Below are 19733 nucleotides of genomic sequence, written 5' to 3' on the forward strand. Positions count from 1 at the left end.
TTAGAAATCTAGTGGAGAAGAAGGATGAAATAGCAGACAGACAGTGAGGGATTCTGTTCAGTAGGGAGGTGATATCTGGTCCAGAGATGTAGATCTGTGTGTCATCAGCATAGAGATGATACTGAAAGCCATGAGATTCTATGAGCTGTCCGAGGCCGAAGGTGTAAACGTAGAAGAGCAGGGGCCATAGGACTGAACTTTGCGGGGCTCTGAAGGATAGGGGGCGTGGTGAGGAGGTGGTGTGTGAATGGGAGACGCTGAATGTCCGGTCTGCTAGGTATGACACAATCCAAGATAGGGCCAAGTCTGTGATACCAAGAGATGAGAGGGTCTGTAGTAATAGGGAATGGTCCACTGTGTCAAAGGCAGAGGACAGGTCCAGGAGGAGGAGAACAGAGTAGTGTCGCTTGGCCTTGGTGGCTAGTAGGTCATTGGTGACCTTAGTTATAAGAAGTATAAGAAGTATGCCACAGCGTACTTCGAAGACATTGTGGTCTTTAGCCCTGACTGGGATAGTAATCTGCCAAAGGTACAGATGGTTCTGGATGCTTTAAGAAATGCAGGGTTCACCATAATTCTGAAAAAAATATGGCAAGTACCTAGGCTATGTCATCGGGAGGGGTGAAATTAACCCCTTAACCCCCAAGGGTGGCTTGCACATTCATGACCGGGCCAATTTTTACAATTCTGACCACTGTCCCTTTATGAGGTAATAACTCTGAAACGCTTCCATGGATCCCAGTGACTCTGACATTGTTTTCTCGTGACATATTGTACTTCATGTTAGTGGTAAAATTTCATTCAAATAAATTGCGTTTATTTGTGAAAAAAATGGAAATTTGGAAATTTCCAACTTTGAATTTTTATGCCCTTAAATCACAGAGATACGGCACATAAAAAACTTAATAAGTAACATTTTCCACATGTTTACTTTACATCAGCACAATTTTGGAACCAAAATTTTTTTGTTAGGAAGTTATAAGGGTTAAAAGTTGACCAGCGATTTCTCATTTTTGCAACACCATTTTATTTTTACGTACCACATCACATTTGAAGCCACTTTGAGGGGTCTATATGATAGAAAATACCCAAAAGTGACACCATTCTAAAAAGTGCACCCCTCAAGGTGCTCAAAACCACATTCAAGAAGTTTATTAACCCTTCAGGTGCTTCACAGGAATTTTTTTAATATTTAAAAAAAAAATGAACGTTTAACTTTTTTTCACAAAAAAAATACTTCAGGTTCAATTTTTTTTATTTTACCAACAGTAACAGGAGAAATTGGACTGCAAAAGTTATTGTGCAATTTGTCCTGAGTACGCTGATACCTGATATGTGGGGGGGAACCACTGTTTCGGTGCATGGCAGAGCTCAGAAGGGAAGGAGCGTTGTTTGACTTTTTCAATCCAAAATTGGCTGGAATTCAGATCGGACGCCATGTCACGTTTGGAGAGCCCCTGATGTACCTAAACAGTGGAAACCCCCTACAAGTGACCCCATTTTGGAAACTAGACCCCCCAAGGAACTTATCTAGATATGTGGTGAGAACTTTGAACCCACAAGGGCTTCACAGAAGTTTACAACGTACAGCGGTACAATTAATAAATCATATTTTTTCCACAAAAATGATCTTTTCACCTCCAATTTTTATTTTTCCAAGGGTAACAGGACCCTAAAAGTTATTGTGCAATTTGTCCTGAGTATGCTGATACCCCACATGTGGGGGTAAATCACTATTTGGGAGCATGGCAGAGCTCAGAAGGGAAGCAGCGCCATTTTACTTTTTTGGCTGGAATTGAGATCGGACACCATGTCGCGTTTGGAAAGCCCCTGACGTACCAAAACCATGAAAACCCCCAACAAATGACACCATTTTGGAAACTAGACCCCCCAAGGAACTTACCTAGATGTGTGGTGAGCACTTTGAACCCCCCGTGCTTCACAGAAGTTTATAACGCCCGGGCGTGGAAATAAAAAAATCGCATTTTTTCCACAAACATGATCTTTTTGCCCCCAATTTTTTATTTTCCTAAGGGCAACAGGAGAAATTGGACCCCAAAAGTTGTTTTGCAATTTGTCCTGAGTAGGCTGATACCCTACATGTGGGGGTAAAACACTGTTTGGGCGCATGGCAGAGCTTGGAAGGGAAGGAGCACCATTTGACTTTTTCAATGCAGAATTGGCTGGAATTGAGATCAGACGCCATGTTGCATTTGGAGAGCCCCTGATGTGCCCAAACAGTGGAAACCCCCAATTATAACTCCAACCCTAACCCCAACACACTCCTGACCTTAATCTCAGCCCTAACCCTAGCCCTAACCCTAGCGGGAAAATGGAAATAAATACATTTTCTTTTAATTTTATTATTTTTCTCTAACTAAGGGGGTGATAACGGGGGGTTTGATTTACTATATATGGTGGTTTTTATGTTTGGCAGCTGTCACACGCTAAAAGACACTTTTTATTGTAAAAATAGTTTTTGCATCACCACATTTTGAGAGCTATAATTTTTCCATATTTTGACCCACAGAGTCATGTGAGGTCTTATTTTTTGCTGGACGAATTGACGCTTTTATTGGTATGATTTTCGGGCACGTGACAATTTTTGATCGCTTTTTATTCCGATTTTTGGGACGCAGAATGAACAAAAACCAGCGTTTCATGAATTTCTTTTGTGGGGTGCGTTTACACCATTCCGCCTGTGGTAAAATTGATAAAGCGGTTTTATTCTTCGGATCTGTACGGTTACAGCGATACCTCATTTATGTTGTTTTTTTAAGGTTTTGTCGGTTTTATGCAATGAAAACAATTTTATATAAAAAATAATCATTTTTGCATCGCATTATTCTGCGAGCTATAACTTTTTTGTTTTTTTGCTGATGATGCTGTGTGGCAGCTCGTTTTTTGCGGGACAAGATGACATTTTCAGCGGTACCATGGATATTTATATGCGCCTTTTTCATCGCGCGTTATTGCACTTTTTGTTCGGCAGTATGATAATAAATCATTATTTTTTGCTTCGTTTATTATTTTTCTTTTTTAAGGGGTTTGCTAAAGGGGTTAACTAATGGGACATTTTTATAGGGTGGGTCGTTACGGACGTGGCGATACCAAATATGTGTACTTTTATTGCTTTTTTATTTCCAAAAAATGAATTTATTAGGGAATTTTTTTTTAAAATTTATTTAGCGATTTTTTTAAAATTATTTTTACACTTTTTTTTTAACTTTATTACATTGTCCCAGGTGGGACATCACTGTCCTGTGACAGATCGCTGATCTGTCACATCACAGATCACTGTGACAGATAAGCAATCTGTCACAGGCACTACACAGGCTTCCTCCTTGCCTGCGCTTTGCAGACATGAGGAAGCCAGCTCCCTGCAGGCCCCCGAAGGTCCCCGTCGCCATCTTGGATTCGGGGACCTGCAGCGATGGAGCCCCCCGCAGCAGCGCTGCACATTGCGCTGCTGTGGGGGGCTCAGGGAAGCACGGAGGGAGCCCCCTCCCTGCCGATGCTTCCCTTTAACCCCCGGTACACCGCGATCGTGTTTAATCGCGGTGTGCAAGGGGTTAACATGTCGGGGGTGGTCTGTGACCGCCCCTGACACATTGTGCCGGGTGTCAGCTGTGATAATCAGCTGACACCCGGCCGCGATCAGCGGCGCTCACCACGTGGGCGCCGCTGTTCGCTGTGACGTACTATCCCGTCCCTGGGAATTAAGTCCCAGGGCACATGGACGGAGTAGTACGTCACATGGCAGTAAGGGGTTAAGCTACAAATAATTAAAATCGAGGCGATTCAAGCGTGGCCGCAACTGCTTTCCAAGAAGCAAGTGAGGGCGTTTCTTGGAAATGTGGGGTACTATCGGCGATTTATTCCGAGTTTCGCTATAATAGCCACAACATTGATAGATTTTTTAAAGGCAGCAAATCGACGATAGTTAAACGGACTGATGACACAGAGATGGCATTCCAGTAGCCGAAGAGGGCGCTGTGTAAACATCCGGTTCTGGTCTCACCAAACTTAAGCAAAGAGTTTGTGGTCCAGACGGATGTGTCAGAAGTTGGCTTGGGAGCCGTTCTGTCTCAAGTAATAAATGGAGACGAACAACCCATCCTGTATTTGAGCCAGAAGCTCTCGTCATGTGAGAAGAATTACGCCATCATCAAGAAGTAGTGTCTAGCCATAAAATGGGTCGTGGATAGTGTTGAGCATTCCGATACCGCAAGTATCGGGTATCGGCCGATACTTGCTGTATCGGAATTCCGATACCGACTTCCGATATTTTTTCAATATCGGAATTCGGCATCGGAATCGGAAGTTCAGTTGATTGACGGCCTGACGTCATCATGATGCGCGGTGTGTGCGCATCATGATGCGCCGTCATTTCGGGCCTTCCGGGGGTCTCTGCCGGCCTGCCGGGGGGCTGTGCCGGCCTGCCGGGGGGCTGTGTGGACTGCCCGGGGTCTCTGCCGGCCTGCCGGGGGGCTGTGCCGGCCTGCCGGGGGGCTGTGCACCCTGTGGGGGTCTGTACCGGCCTGCCGGGGGGCTGTGCCGGCCTGCCGGGGGGCTGTGCTGATGTCCGGGGGTCTGTGCAAGCATCGTCCGATGGGACTACAAGTCCCATCGGGCGATGCCTGCTACCATGACAGTGATTGACACATTAGCCAATGATGGGACAGTAGTAGTCCCATCATCCGGCTAATGTGTTAAATGTTAAAAAAAAAAAAAAAAAAAAAAAAAAAATACTACATACATACTACATGCATGCTACATACATACTACATGCTACATACATACTACATATATACTACATACATACTACATACATGCTACATACATACTACATATATACTACATGCTACATACATACTACATGCATGCTACATACATACTACATACATACTACATACATGCTACATACATACTACATACATGCTACATACATACTACATACATGCTACATACATACTGCATGCTACATACATACTACATACATACTACATGCATGCTACATGCATGCTACATGCATGCTACATACATACTACATGCTACATACATACCACATACATACTACATACATACTACATATATACTACATGCATGCTACATACATACTACATATATACTACATGCATGCTACATACATACTACATATATACTACATGCATGCTACATACATACTACATACATACCACATATATACTACATACATACAATACATACATAGACATACAGTACATATAACATAGAGTAACATACTTACCAATACTTGTCACATTGTTCCCCGAAGCCATTGTCTTTCCGGAATAAATATTAACATAACAAACCACAAAAATACTCACCCACGATCCGAAGCAGTCCACGAGTGTGTCCCACGACGATCTTGGGTAGAGAACTGCAGCATCAGATGATGCTGCCGTTCTCTACGGGCTGCAGGAATCCAATGACGGAAGGTAGGTATCCTTCCGCACTGTATTCCTCCGCCACTTAAAAAAAAAAAAAGTCCCTAGTCTCACTTTATGCCATTGCTGTGTGGGAAATTCCCACACAGCAATGGCATAAAGTGAGACTAGGGACTTTTTTTTTTTTAAGTGGCGGAGGAATACAGTGCGGAAGGATACCTACCTTCCGTCATTGGATTCCTGCAGCCCGTAGAGAACGGCAGCATCATCTGATGCTGCAGTTCTCTACCCAAGATCGTCGTGGGACACACTCGTGGACTGCTTCGGATCGTGGGTGAGTATTTTTGTGGTTTGTTATGTTAATATTTATTCCGGAAAGACAATGGCTTCGGGGAACAATGTGACAAGTATTGGTAAGTATGTTACTCTATGTTATATGTACTGTATGTCTATGTATGTATTGTATGAATGTATTGTATGCATGTAGTATATATGTAGTATGTATGTAGCATGTAGTATGTATGTAGCATGCATGTAGTATATATGTAGTATGTATGTAGCATGTAGTATGTATGTAGCATGCATGTAGTATGTATATGGTATGTATGTAGCATGTAGTATGTATGTAGCATGTAGTATGTATGTAGTATGTATGTAGTATATATAGTATGTATGTAGCATGTAGTATGTATGTAGCATGTAGTATGTATGTAGTATGTATGTAGCATGTAGTATATATGTAGTATGTATGTAGCATGTAGTATGTATGTAGTATGTATGTAGTATATATAGTATGTATGTAGCATGTAGTATGTATGTAGCATGCATGTAGTATGCATGTAGTATGTATGTAGCATGTAGTATGTATGTAGTATGTATGTAGCATGCATGTAGCATGCATGTAGTATATATGTAGTATGTATGTAGCATGTAGTATGTAGCATGCATGTAGTATATATGTAGTATGTAGCATGTAGTATGTATGTAGCATGCATGTAGTATATATGTGTTCTGTATGTAGCATGTAGCATGCATGTAGCATGCATGTAGTATGTATGTAGTATATATGTAGTATGTATGTAGTATGTATGTAGCATGCATGTAGTATATATGTAGTATGTATGTAGTATGAATGTAGCATGTATGTAGTATGTAGTATGAATGTAGCATGTATGTAGTATGCATGTTGTATGTATGTAGCATGTAATTTTTTTTTTTTTTTTTACATTTAACACATTAGCCGGATGATGGGACTACTACTGTCCCATCATTGGCTAATGTGTCAATCACTGTGATGGTAGCAGGCATCGCCCGATGGGACTTGTAGTCCCATCGGACGATGCCTGCACAGACCCCCGGAGCCTGCACAGACCACCGGCAGGCCGGCACAGCCCCCCGGAGCCTGCACAGCCCCCCGGCAGGCCGGCACAGCCCCCCGGCAGGCCGGCACAGCCCCCCGGAGCCTGCACAGACCACCGGCAGGCCGGCACAGACCACCGGAGCCTGCACAGACCCCCTGGCAGGCCGGCACAGCCCCCCGAAAGGCCCGTACAGACCCCAGAGAGGCTGTACAAGGGCAGGAAAGGGTTTTTCTTATTCCGATACCGGAAGTCCCATAGACTTGAATGGGACTTCCGGTATCGGAATCGGCGATACCGATACTTTTTTTAAAGATCGGCCGATACCATCCGATACGATACTTTGAAGTATCGGACGGTATCGCTCAACTCTAGTCGTGGATACAATGAGGTATTTTCTACTAGGCCAAAGGTTCAAACTTGTGTCCAATAATACTTCTCTGAGACGGTTAAGGTAGACAAAGGTTAAGAATGTCTGGGTGACTAGGTGGTTCTTAGGCCTCCAGAATGTCAGATTCCATGTAGAACACAGACCTGGGAAGTTAAAAGGGAACGCAGTTGCCCTCTCCCGAATTCCCTGTTTGGTGTCTGAAGGTGCCAAAGCCTCCAGCTTTGGGCAGGGGGGGTTGATATGTGACAGGGTCACATATGAGGGGAGATATGTGTCACAGAGATTGCTTTCCTCCGTGATCTAGAAAGCTTTAAGTTTCTCTTCAGCATGCTATGTGCTGTAGGTGTTAACCAGCCTTGAGATGGGATGGTTTTTAGGTGAGTAGGTAAGAGATGGGTGGGACACCAGTTCACCATATCTCCACCGCAAGGGTGTGTCTGGTGAATTAAATGGCCAGCCAGTTTTTTTTTTCCTCTGTCTGTGTTGTGTGGAGGAAGGAAGCCTCCAGACTTACTCCTGTCAGAGCTGCTGCATGTGCTGTCCCAGAAGATGGAAGCCATACTGGGAAGGAGTTTATATGTACTTTTTACTTTCATTTGAGCAAAAAAGGCTGTTTTCTGTTACCAGTTTGGGCTGTTTGGTTGATTATGCAATAAACCACCCAGAGACTGTAAACAAACATGTTCCTGTGTCTACCTCAGGGAGCAGCTAAGGAGCCGACCTTCCACAAATGGCGTTTCAGATGCGGGCAAACATTCCAGGAACACGGGTAGCAGCTGTGGACAAATTATATGTCCTGGGTTAAGGCAGCTACGAAGATGGAACAATGGTTGGACGAAATGGAGGAGCTAATCAAGCACCTGATTTTGAGTCAAAAGCAGCAACATCAACTGCATTGTGAACAGTAGCAGTACCAGGAGCAGCAGTTCCGTGTGCAGCAGCAGAAACAGCAGGAGACAAATAAACTCCTGATGCAGCAGATCCAACAATGGAGGCAGATGGAACTCCTGGTGGGAGATGTCGGCAGCAGAAAAACCGCCCCTCCCCCACATCAAGGTGTTGACTCGTGTGTCTGTAATAATATGCAGGTGCTGCGTATGTCACCAAAGAACAGACGGACCAACAGTTAAAGGGGAGGTTTATTTACAGGGATTAATACAGGCAAAATAACGGTGCAAGTATTGCTCCAGCTTTATGTACAGTAGTCACGGGCTACAGTCTCTGTACTGGCCTCAGTCTCTATACAGGCCTCCGCTTTTCTGCGGGTCTCAGTCTCTATACAGGCCTCCACTTCTCTGCGGGTCTCAGTCTGTCCACAGGGATCAGGGCGCACCTTTGCTGTCACCACAGTACAAGGCCTCACGTACTCACGGTCTGCAGTCTCTGTGCACGGTACCCCGGTCTTTACTCTGTGAACAGGAGCTCTGTCTCTCTCCCAGTCTGAGTCAGTGTCCTCTTCCGTCTGCTGCCCAGGCTGCTCTGAAGAAAGCATGCGCTCTTTTCCCGCTCTCTGCTCTGCTGTCTTCTTGTGCCCAGCTCCTTCTCTGTCCCCTGGGGACCCTGCTGCCCTGCTCAATGGTTCTGGGCAAGGAGCAGAGGAGGAAAGCCACCCCGGGCTCTTCCTGCACTTCACCCCCTCAGGCAGGTTTCACATTAGCATTTTTTGTGCAGCGCATCGTGCGCTATTGGTGGCATGCATTATGCGCCCCTATGTTTAACATGGCGGGCTGTTGTGAGGTCATTTTCCCCTTCACCTTTGATGTCTGATGAACTCCCTCTGCTGGTGAAGAGAGGTAGTGAAATTGATTGTGATGGGAAGAACCTGTCATCTGAACAGGTGGAGTGTGATTGGACATCTGGAATTTGAGTGGATATAAGGCAGCCGACGCCCTGCAGGGTTTGCTGGTGATCCTTTCTGTTCTGAGCTCTGGCATCCAGTTTTAGTTCCTGTCTACTAAAAGCTAAGTTTTTGCCCTGCTATTATTCCATGAGATTTTGTCTGGTTTCCTTAGTGTTTGTATTCAGCGAGTCCTGGTTGGGACTGGCTGAATTCCATATTTGTCTCTGATCAGTTGATCTCTTTGCTCTGTTTTCAGAATATACCTGAGTGCTGATATAGTGATTTTGAAGTCTAGCGACTTCAGGGCTTTTTTCCTATCAGTTGGTTGGGACATTTTTGTAGGGTTTTTTGCGGATTGCAGCCAGCATCTTTTCTGTCCTGTCGTATCTAGTTAGTTGGGCCCCATCGTTTGCTCAGCCTGTCTTTCTGTCTGTGTTTGTGTTTTCATCTGTTTTTCACCGACAATACATGTTGGGGGCTGTCTATTGCTTTGGGGTCTGCTCTGGGGCAGTTTAGATTTCCCCTTTCTTTCTTTAGGCTTATGTAGTTCTCCGGCTGTGACGAGGGGTCTAGGGCACCGTAGGAACCCCCCACGGCTACTGTTAATTGTGGTGAATAAGGTCAGGGGTCTGCAATCCGATAGCTACCAACCCCTCCGGTTTTCTGGACTTAGCTTGTATTTTTGTTTTCTCCTCCTCCGGTGACTCATTCATAACAGAATCACCAGCCATGCCGCAGATTCTAGGGTACTCAATAGCAGGAAAGAATTGTAAAAAAAAAGTCAGAATTTTTTTTTTGTGTATATTTTTTCCTCTATTTCTCTGAGGCCGTAGGAGGAATTTTTTCTCAATGGAGATTAAGCAATTGTCTGATCGTGTGGAGCAGCTTACTGCTGAAGTGCGGGGAATTTCCGCCTATCTTGCTCATTCACATGCTGCTGAACCAAAGATCCCTACTCCTGATGTGTTTTTTGGGGATCGGTCTAAATGACTGAATTTTAAGAATAATTGTAAATTATTTTTTGCCTTGAAGCCTAACTCATCGGGGAGCTCCACGCAGCAGGTTAAAATTGTCATCTCTTTGCTGCGCGGCGATCCCCAGGATTGGGCGTTTTCTTTGAAACCTGATGATCCTATTGTGACTGATGTGAACGCATTTTTTCAGGCCTTGGGGTTGTTGTATGATGAACCTAATGCTATTGATCAGGCTGAAAAGGCCCTGTTGGCATTGAGCCAGGGTCAGGATTCTGCAGAGCTGTACTGTCAAAAATTCCGAAAGTGGGCGGTCCTTACTACCTGGAATGATGGTGCCTTGGCAGCTCTCTTTCGGAAGGGTTTGTCAGAAACCATAAAAGATACTATGGTAGGATTTCCTGTTCCCTCTGGTCTTGACGATTCTATGTCATTAGCCATTCAGGTTGATCGGCGTTGGCGTGAACGCAAAACTGTACGAGAGGTGTTGCCACCTGTTGAACAAATGTCTGAACCTATGCAATGTGATAGAGTTTTGTCTAGGGCGCAACGTCAGGAGTTCAGAAGGTGTAATAAGCTGTGTTTTTTCTGTGGAGATGCCTCTCATATGATTTCTGTCTGCCCTAAACGAGAGAAACGTTTTGCACACACATTTGCTGTGGGTGGTGTTCAACCTAAGTTTCTTCTGGCAATTACTCCGATCTGCTCCCTGTCCACATTTTCCGCTAAGGCTTTTGTGAATTCGGGAGCAGCTCTGAACCTGATGGACTTGGATTTTGCTAAACATTGTGGGTTTCCTATGACACCTCTGCGGACGCCTATCCCTTTGAGGGGTATTGATGCTACTCCTTTGGTGAAGAATAAACCTCAGTTTTGGACCTAGGTGGTAATGCGGGTCGCCCCAGACCATCAAGAAAATTGCAGATTTTTGGTGTTGCATAATTTGCATGATACCATTGTTCTGGGGTTTCCCTCGTTGCAAATCCATAATCCAGTTTTGGATTGGAAATCTGTGTCTGTGGTGAGTTGGGGTTGTCGTTGTGCCCTTAGTGACACTCCTGTTTTCTCCACCTCTCCCCAGTCGCATGATGTTCCTGACTATTTGGCTGATTTTTATGATGTATTTAGTGAGAATGAGTCTGCGTCTTTGCCTCCTCATAGGAGTTATGACTGTGCAATTGAGCTGAGCCCTGGGTGTAAATTTCCCAAGGGTCGACTTTTCAACTTATCTGTACCCAAGCACGAGGCTATGCGATCCTATATTAAGGAGTAGTTGGAGAAGGGTCATATTAGAGCATCCTCTTCACCCTTAGGTGCTGGGTTTTTTTTTGTGGCCAAGAAAGATGGTTCATTAAGGCCTTGTATTGACTATCATTCCCTCAACAAAATTACTGTTAAATATCAGTATCCGTTACCCCTGATTTCTGATCTATTCTCCAGAGTTAAAGGTGCTTGCTAGTTTACCAAGCTTGACCTCAGGGGGGCGTATAATCTTATTCGCATTAAGCAGGGGGATGAATGGAAGACGGCATTTAATACTCCGGAGGGACATTTTGAGTACCTGGTGATGCCTTTTGGGCTCACTAATGCCCCTTCTGTCTTCCAGTGCTTCATGAATGATATTTTCCAAGATTTTGTGGATAAATTTTTGATCATCTATCTGGATGATATTTTGATCTTTTCCAAGGATTGGGACTCTCATGTGGAACATGTTCGGACTGTGTTCCGGATTTTGAGGGAGAATTCCCTGTATGTCAAGGGATCGAACTGCCTTTTTGGTGTACAGAGGATTTCATTTTTGGGATTTATTTTGTCTCCGTCAACTATTGAAATGGACCGGGCCAAGGTACAGGCCATTTATGATTGGGTTCAGCCCACTTCTTTGAAGGCCCTCCAGAAGTTTTTGGGTTTTGCTAATTTTTATCGTAAATTTATAGCTAATTTTTCTGGTATTGCCATACCATTGACTGATTTGACTAAGAAGGGTGCTGATTAGTGTTGAGCATTCCGATACCGCAAGTATCGGGTATCGGCCGATACTTGCTGTATCGGAATTTCCGATACCGACTTCCGATATTTTTTCAATATCGGAATTCGGCATCGGAATCGGAAGTTCAAAGTTGATTGACAGACTGACGTCATCATGATGCGCTGTGTGTGCGCATCATGATGCGCCGTCATTTCGGGCCTTCCGGGGGTCTCTGCCGGCCTGCCGGGGGGCTGTGCCGGCCTGCCGGGGGGCTGTGTGGACTGCCCGGGGTCTGTACCGGCCTGCCGGGGGGCTGTGCCGGCCTGCCGGTGGTCTGTGCACCCTGTGGGGGTCTGTACCGGCCTGCCGGGGGGCTGTGCCGGCCTGCCGGTGGTCTGTGCACCCTGTGGGGGTCTGTACCGGCCTGCCGGGGGGCTGTGCCGGCCTGCCGGTGGTCTGTGCACCCTGTGGGGGTCTGTACCAGCCTGCCGGGGGGCTGTGCCGGCCTGCCGGGGGGCTGTGCTGATGTCCGGGGGTCTGTGCAAGCATCGTCCGATGGGACTACAAGTCCCATCGGGCGATGCCTGCTACCATGACAGTGATTGACACATTAGCCAATGATGGGACAGTAGTAGTCCCATCATCCGGCTAATGTGTTAAATGTTAAAAAAAAAAAAAAAAATACTACATACATACTACATGCATGCTACATACATACTACATGCTACATACATACTACATATATACTACATACATACTACATACATGCTACATACATACTACATGCATGCTACATACATACTACATGCTACATACATACTACATGCATGCTACATACATACTACATGCTACATACATACTACATATATACTACATACATACTACATATATACTACATACATACTACATACATGCTACATACATACTGCATGCTACATACTGTACATACTACATACATACTACATACATACTACATGCATGCTACATGCATGCTACATACATACTACATGCATGCTACATGCATGCTACATACATACTACATGCTACATACATACCACATACATACTACATACATACTACATACTACATATATACTACATGCATGCTACATACATACTACATGCTACATACATACCACATACATACTACATACATGCTACATACTACATACATACTACATACATACTACATGCATGCTACATACATACTACATGCATGCTACATACATACTACATGCCACATACATACCACATACATACTACATACATACTACATACATACTACATGCTACATACATACTACATATATACTACATGCATGCTACATACATACTACATGCTACATACATACCACATACATACTACATACATGCTACATACATACTACATGCATGCTACATACATACTACATATATACTACATGCATGCTACATACATACTACATGCTACATGCATGCTACATACATACTACATACATACTACATGCTACATACATACCACATATATACTACATACATACAATACATTCATACAATACATACATAGACATACAGTACATATAACATAGAGTAACATACTTACCAATACTTGTCACATTGTTCCCCGAAGCCATTGTCTTTTCCGGAATAAATATTAACATAACAAACCACAAAAATACTCACCCACGATCCGAAGCAGTCCACGAGTGTGTCCCACGACGATCTTGGGTAGAGAACGGCAGCATCAGATGATGCTGCCGTTCTCTACGGGCTGCAGGAATCCAATGACGGAAGGTAGGTATCCTTCCGCACTGTATTCCTCCGCCACTTAAAAAAAAAAAAGTCCCTAGTCTCACTTTATGCCATTGCTGCGTGGGAAATTCCCACACAGCAATGGCATAAAGTGATACTAGGGACTTTTTTTTTTTTTAAGTGGCGGAGGAATACAGTGCGGAAGGATACCTACCTTCCGTCATTGGATTCCTGCAGCCCGTAGAGAACGGCAGCAACAGCTGATGCTGCAGTTCTCTACCCAAGATCGTCGTGGGACACACTCGTGGACTGCTTCGGATCGTGGGTGAGTATTTTTGTGGTTTGTTATGTTAATATTTATTCCGGAAAAGACAATGGCTTCGGGGAACAATGTGACAAGTATTGGTAAGTATGTTACTCTATGTTATATGTACTGTATGTCTATGTATGTATTGTATGAATGTATTGTATGTATGTAGTATATATGTGGTATGTATGTAGCATGTAGTATGTATGTAGTATGTATGTAGCATGCATGTAGCATGCAGTATGTATGTAGCATGCATGTAGTATATATGTAGTATGTATGTAGCATGTAGTATGTAGCATGCATGTAGTATATATGTAGTATGTATGTAGCATGTAGTATGTATGTAGCATGCATGTAGTATATATGTAGTATGTATGTAGCATGTAGTATGTATGTAGCATGCATGTAGTATGTATGTAGCATGCATGTAGTATGTATATGGTATGTATGTAGCATGTAGTATGTATGTAGCATGCATGTAGTATATATGTGTTATGTATGTGGTATGTATGTAGCATGCATGTAGCATGCATGTAGTATTTATGTAGTATGTATGTAGTATATATGTAGTATGTATGTAGCATGTAGTATGTATGTAGCATGCATGTAGTATATATGTAGTATGTATGTAGCATGTAGTATGTATGTAGCATGCATGTAGTATATATGTAGTATGTAGCATGTAGTATGTATGTAGCATGCATGTAGTATATATGTAGTATGTAGCATGTAGTATGTATGTAGCATGCATGTAGTATATATGTTATGTATGTAGCATGTAGCATGCATGTAGCATGCATGTAGTATGTATGTAGTATATATGTGGTATGTATGTAGCATGCAGTATGTATGTAGCATGCATGTAGTATATATGTAGTATGTATGTTGCATGTAGTATTTATGTAGTATGAATGTAGCATGTATGTAGTATGTAGTATGAATGTCGCATGTATGTAGTATGCATGTTGTATGTATGTAGCATGTAATTTTTTTTTTTTTTTTTTTTTACATTTAACACATTAGCCGGATGATGGGACTACTACTGTCCCATCATTGGCTAATGTGTCAATCACTGTCATGGTAGCAGGCATCGCCCGATGGGACTTGTAGTCCCATCGGACGATGCCTGCACAGACCCCCGGAGCCTGCACAGACCACCGGCAGGCCGGCACAGACCACCGGCAGGCCGGCACAGCCCCCCGGCAGGCCGGCACAGCCCCCCGGAGCCTGCACAGCCCCCCGGCAGGCCGGCACAGCCCCCCGGCAGGCCGGCACAGCCCCCCGGAGCCTGCACAGACCACCGGCAGGCCGGCACAGACCACCGGAGCCTGCACAGACCCCCTGGCAGGCCGGCACAGCCCCCCGAAAGGCCCGTACAGACCCCAGAGAGGCTGTACAAGGGCAGGAAAGGGTTTTTCTTATTCCGATACCGGAAGTCCCATAGACTTGAATGGGACTTCCGGTATCGGAATCGGCGATACCGATACTTTTTTTAAAGATCGGCCGATACCATCCGATACGATACTTTGAAGTATCGGACGGTATCGCTCAACTCTAGTGCTGATGTGCTGAACTTGTCTCCGGAGGCTGTTTCTTCCTTTCAGGAGCTGAAGTGAAGGTTCACTTCTGCCCTGGTTTTGCGGCAACCTGATGTCTCACTCCCGTTTCAGGTAGAGGTGGACGCTTCTGAGATTGGTGCAGGAGCTGTTTTGTCCCAAAAAGATCCTGTAACATCTAAAATGAATCCCTGTGCTTTCTTTTCCTGAAAGTTCTCCCCATCCGAACGTAACTATGATGTGGGGAATCGGGAACTGTTAACCATGAAATGGGCATTTGAGGAGTGGAGACATTGGTTGGAGGGAGCTAAACATCAAGTCGTGGTCCTTACTGACCACAAGAATTTGATTTACCTTGAGTCGGCCAAACGCTTGAATCCTAGACAGGCTAGGTGGGCCTTGTTTTTCACACGTTTTGGATTTTTTGGTCTCTTTTCTTCCGGGCACTAAGAATGTCAAGGCAGACGCCCTCTCTAGGAGTTTCTTTGCTGATTCTCCTATTGTGACCAAGCCTGCTACCATCTTAGGTGAGGGGGTAGTTCTTTCTGCCATCTCGCCCGATTTGAGACGTGCTCTGGAAGAGTTTCAGGAGGACAAACCTGAGCGTTGTCCCATTGGAAAATTGTATGTTCCTGACCAGTGAAGGAAGAGAGTCATGTCTGAGGTTCATTGCTCTGCATTGGCTGGTCATCCAGGTATTTTTGGTACTAGAGATTTGGTGAGTCGGTCTTTTTGGTGGCCCACCTTGTCTCGTGATGTCAGGAATTTTGTGCAGTCCTGTGGGACTTGCTCCCGGTCTAAACCTTGTTCTCGCTCTAGTGGGTTGTTGATGCCTTTGCCGGTGCCCAGGAGGCCATGGACCCATATTTCAATGGATTTTATCTCTGATATGCCTGTCTCTCAGAGAATGACTGTTATTTGGGTGATTTGTGATAGATTCTCTAAGATGGTCCATCTTGTACCACTCCCTAAGTTGCCATCATCCTCATAGTTGGTTCCCTTGTTTTTGCAACAGGTGGTTCGCTTGCACGGGATTCCTGAGAACATTGTATCTGACAGAGGAGTTCAGTTTGTTTTTAGATTTTGGAGGACTTTCTGTTCCAAGCTGGGAATTCAGTTGTCCTTCTCCTCTGCGTTTCACCCTCAGACCAATGGGCAAACGGAGAGAACAAACCAGACTTTGGAGTCGTATTTGATATGTTTTATTTCTGCTGATCAGGATGATTGGGTTTCATTTTTGCCCTTGGCCAAATTTGCTTTAAATAATAGAGCTAGTTCTGCCACTTTGATGTCACCTTTTTTTGTAACTTTGGGTTTCATCCTTGATTCTCTTCAGGGCAGGTGGAGTCTTTTGCCTGCCCAGGTGTTGACACTGTGGTGGAGAGAATGCACCAGATCTGGGACCAAGTGGTGGATAAGTTGTCTCTCTCCCAGGAAAAGGCCCAGCGATTTTCCAACCGGCATAGGACCATTGGTCCCCGGTTTAAGGTGGGTGATATGGTTTGGTTGTCATCAAAGAATATCTCTATGAAGGTGGCTTCTCCAAAGTTTAAACCTAGATTTATTGGAACTTACAAGATTTTGGAGATTCTTAATCCGGTCTCTTTTCGATTGGCTCTTCCTGTTACATTCAAGATCCATAACGTGTTTCATAAGTCTCTGTTAAAGAGGTTTGTTGAGCCAGTAGTTCCTGTGGTGGCACCTCCTGACCCTGTATTGGTTGAAGGTAATGTGGAATATGAGGTTGAGAAGATACTGGATTCTCGTCTGGTTAGACGGAGACTCCAGTATTTGGTTAAATGGAATCGTTATGGCCAGGAGGATAATTCTTGGGTCCCTGCATCCGATATTCATGCCAAAAGATTGGTTCGTGCTTTTCATCGGGTCCATCCTGATCACCCTGGTGGCATGGATGAGGGTTCGGTGAGGGGGAGGTACTGTTGTGAGTTCATTTTCCCCTTCACCATTGATGTCTGATGAACTCCCTCTGCTGGTGAAGAGAGGTAGTGAAATTGATTGGGATGGGAAGAACCTGTCATCTGAACAGGCGGAGTGTGATTGGACATCTGGAATTTCTGAGTGGATATAAGGCAGCCGACGCCCTGCAGGGTTTGCTGGTGATCCTTTCTGCTCTGAGCTCTGGCATCCTGTTTTAGTTCCTGTCTACTAAAAGCTAAGTTTTTGCCCTGCTATTATTCCATGAGATTTTGTCTGGTTTCCTTAGTGTTTGTATTCAGCCAGTCCTGGTTGGGACTGGCTGAATTCCATTTTTGTCTCTGATCAGTTGATCTCTTTGCTCTGTTTTCAGAATATACCTGAGTGCTGATATAGTGATTTTGAAGTCTAGCGACTTCAGGGCCTTTTTTCCTATCAGACGGTTGGGACATTTTTGTAGGGTTTTTTGCGGATTGCAGCCAGCATCTTTTCTGTCCTGTCGTATCTAGTTAGTTGGGCCCCATCGTTTGCTCAGCCTGTCTTTCTGTCTGTGTTTGTGTTTTCATCTGTTTTTCACAGACAATACATGTTGGGGGCTGTCTATTGCTTTGGGGTCTGCTCTGGGGCAGTTTAGATTTCCCTTTTCTTTCTTTAGGCTTATGTAGTTCTCCGGCTGTGACGAGGGGTCTAGAGCACCGTAGGAACCCCCCACGGCTACTGTTAGTTGTGGTGAATAGGATCAGGGGTCTGCAATCCGATAGCTACCAACCCCTCTGGTTTTCTGGACTTAGCTTGTATTTTTGTTTTCTCCTCCTCCGGTGACTCATTCATAACAGCGGGCGCATGGTCTTGCGCTTGCATGCGTTCGTCTGCGTTATCGTACTCATGCGCTTTTTCCAGGTGTGCGCCTCGGTGCGCCCGACGCAACATGTTGCATTTTTTGTTCCGCCCAAAGGCATAAAAAAATGCATGCGTCCGCTGTGTGCACGGAATGCGCCAAAACAAAGCATAATAGTGTATGGGAACACATGGCGTGCGCATGTATATGCGCACGACTGCGCTTTTTAACACACCCATTTTTTTTAATTAACTTGCCTAGACACTGCTCTACAGCCAGTCTGGAAGAGAGAAGCAGCCAGAATTTTTTGAAGAGAAGCCCTTTGGAGACTTGCAGCAAATGTAATAATGTGAGTATTAAACCTAATGTCTGCCTGTCCTTTTTTCTCAATTTATTATGTACCAATGTCTCATTTTTTATTGCATCATGTCTTATGGAGAGGAATACAGACTGGCCCGTGGTGAACTGGCCCAAGCAGAGTGTGAAGTGAGTACCTTCCTGCCTTACAGTTTTGGGTAAGTATTCGCTGTTGCATCTACACACGTACCAAATGAATTTTTGTTCTTTTTCAGACCTCATCATCCACGGCAAGTGAGGAGGAACAGCAGGAGCAGCCAGTCCAAGTGCCGGCGGGGAGACGGCCTGCAAGTATAGACAGACTGTGAATGTACTCTCTTTTTTTTTTCAATGACTTTTTTCTGTCCTGTTTTTCATCTTCAATCTTGCTTCTTTTCTGTATTTATTTCTATCTTTTTATTTTCCAAATCTTTCCAAGATTAATGCTTTTCTTTCTTTTCTAGGCTCCACAATGGGATGAAGAGCTCGCCCTGGACAATGATGCCCTCATCCAGTTGGACCAGGAGCGAGTCCCGTTGTGGGACAACCGTGATCCATTGCACTCAGACAAAGTGGTGATGCGGTGGCTCTGGAATGAGGTGGCCACAGCGCTGGTGGATGGCTGGGACAATGCGTCTCCATGGGTCCGCAAGGATTTTCATAAGTATTTAAATGCTGTGTGATGCGGCAGTGACCTGATGATGATGGTGTTGCTGTATACTGATGATGAGGCTGTATACTGATGAAGATGTTGCTGTATACTGATGATGAAGATGTTGCTGTATACTGATGAAGATGTTTCTGTATACTGATTTACTTCAATAAATTTTTATTGCATATTTTCGAAAAAGAAAACATATAAGTAACAACACCCCCAACGTAGGGGTTTGGTTTAAACAAGGGAAACATAAGCATAAATGCGCATACTCATAGATTGACATAATGTATAAAACAGAAAACATATCGACACTTGCATAAAAAAAACATATGAAAAGATATATATCTTCAATGCAAAGGGGCAGACCTCTGACTAAGTAACCACGGTTCCCATATTCGATCAACCTTTTTCTTGGTAACTGACGAGTGCGCCAG

General features: G+C 44.4%; 1 protein-coding gene across 1 annotated transcript in view; it reads right to left on the minus strand.

The window, feature by feature from the left end:
• Positions 1-19733, minus strand: part of LOC141047065 (uncharacterized) — a 570550-nt gene that overhangs the window by 39565 nt on the left and 511252 nt on the right. The gene's annotated exons all lie outside the window — the stretch shown is intronic.

The sequence above is a fragment of the Dendrobates tinctorius genome, unplaced genomic scaffold (genome assembly GCF_039654945.1).
Source record: "Dendrobates tinctorius isolate UK_male_01 unplaced genomic scaffold, ASM3965494v1 ptg000126l, whole genome shotgun sequence".
In the NCBI taxonomy this organism is placed as follows: Eukaryota; Metazoa; Chordata; class Amphibia; order Anura; family Dendrobatidae; genus Dendrobates; species Dendrobates tinctorius.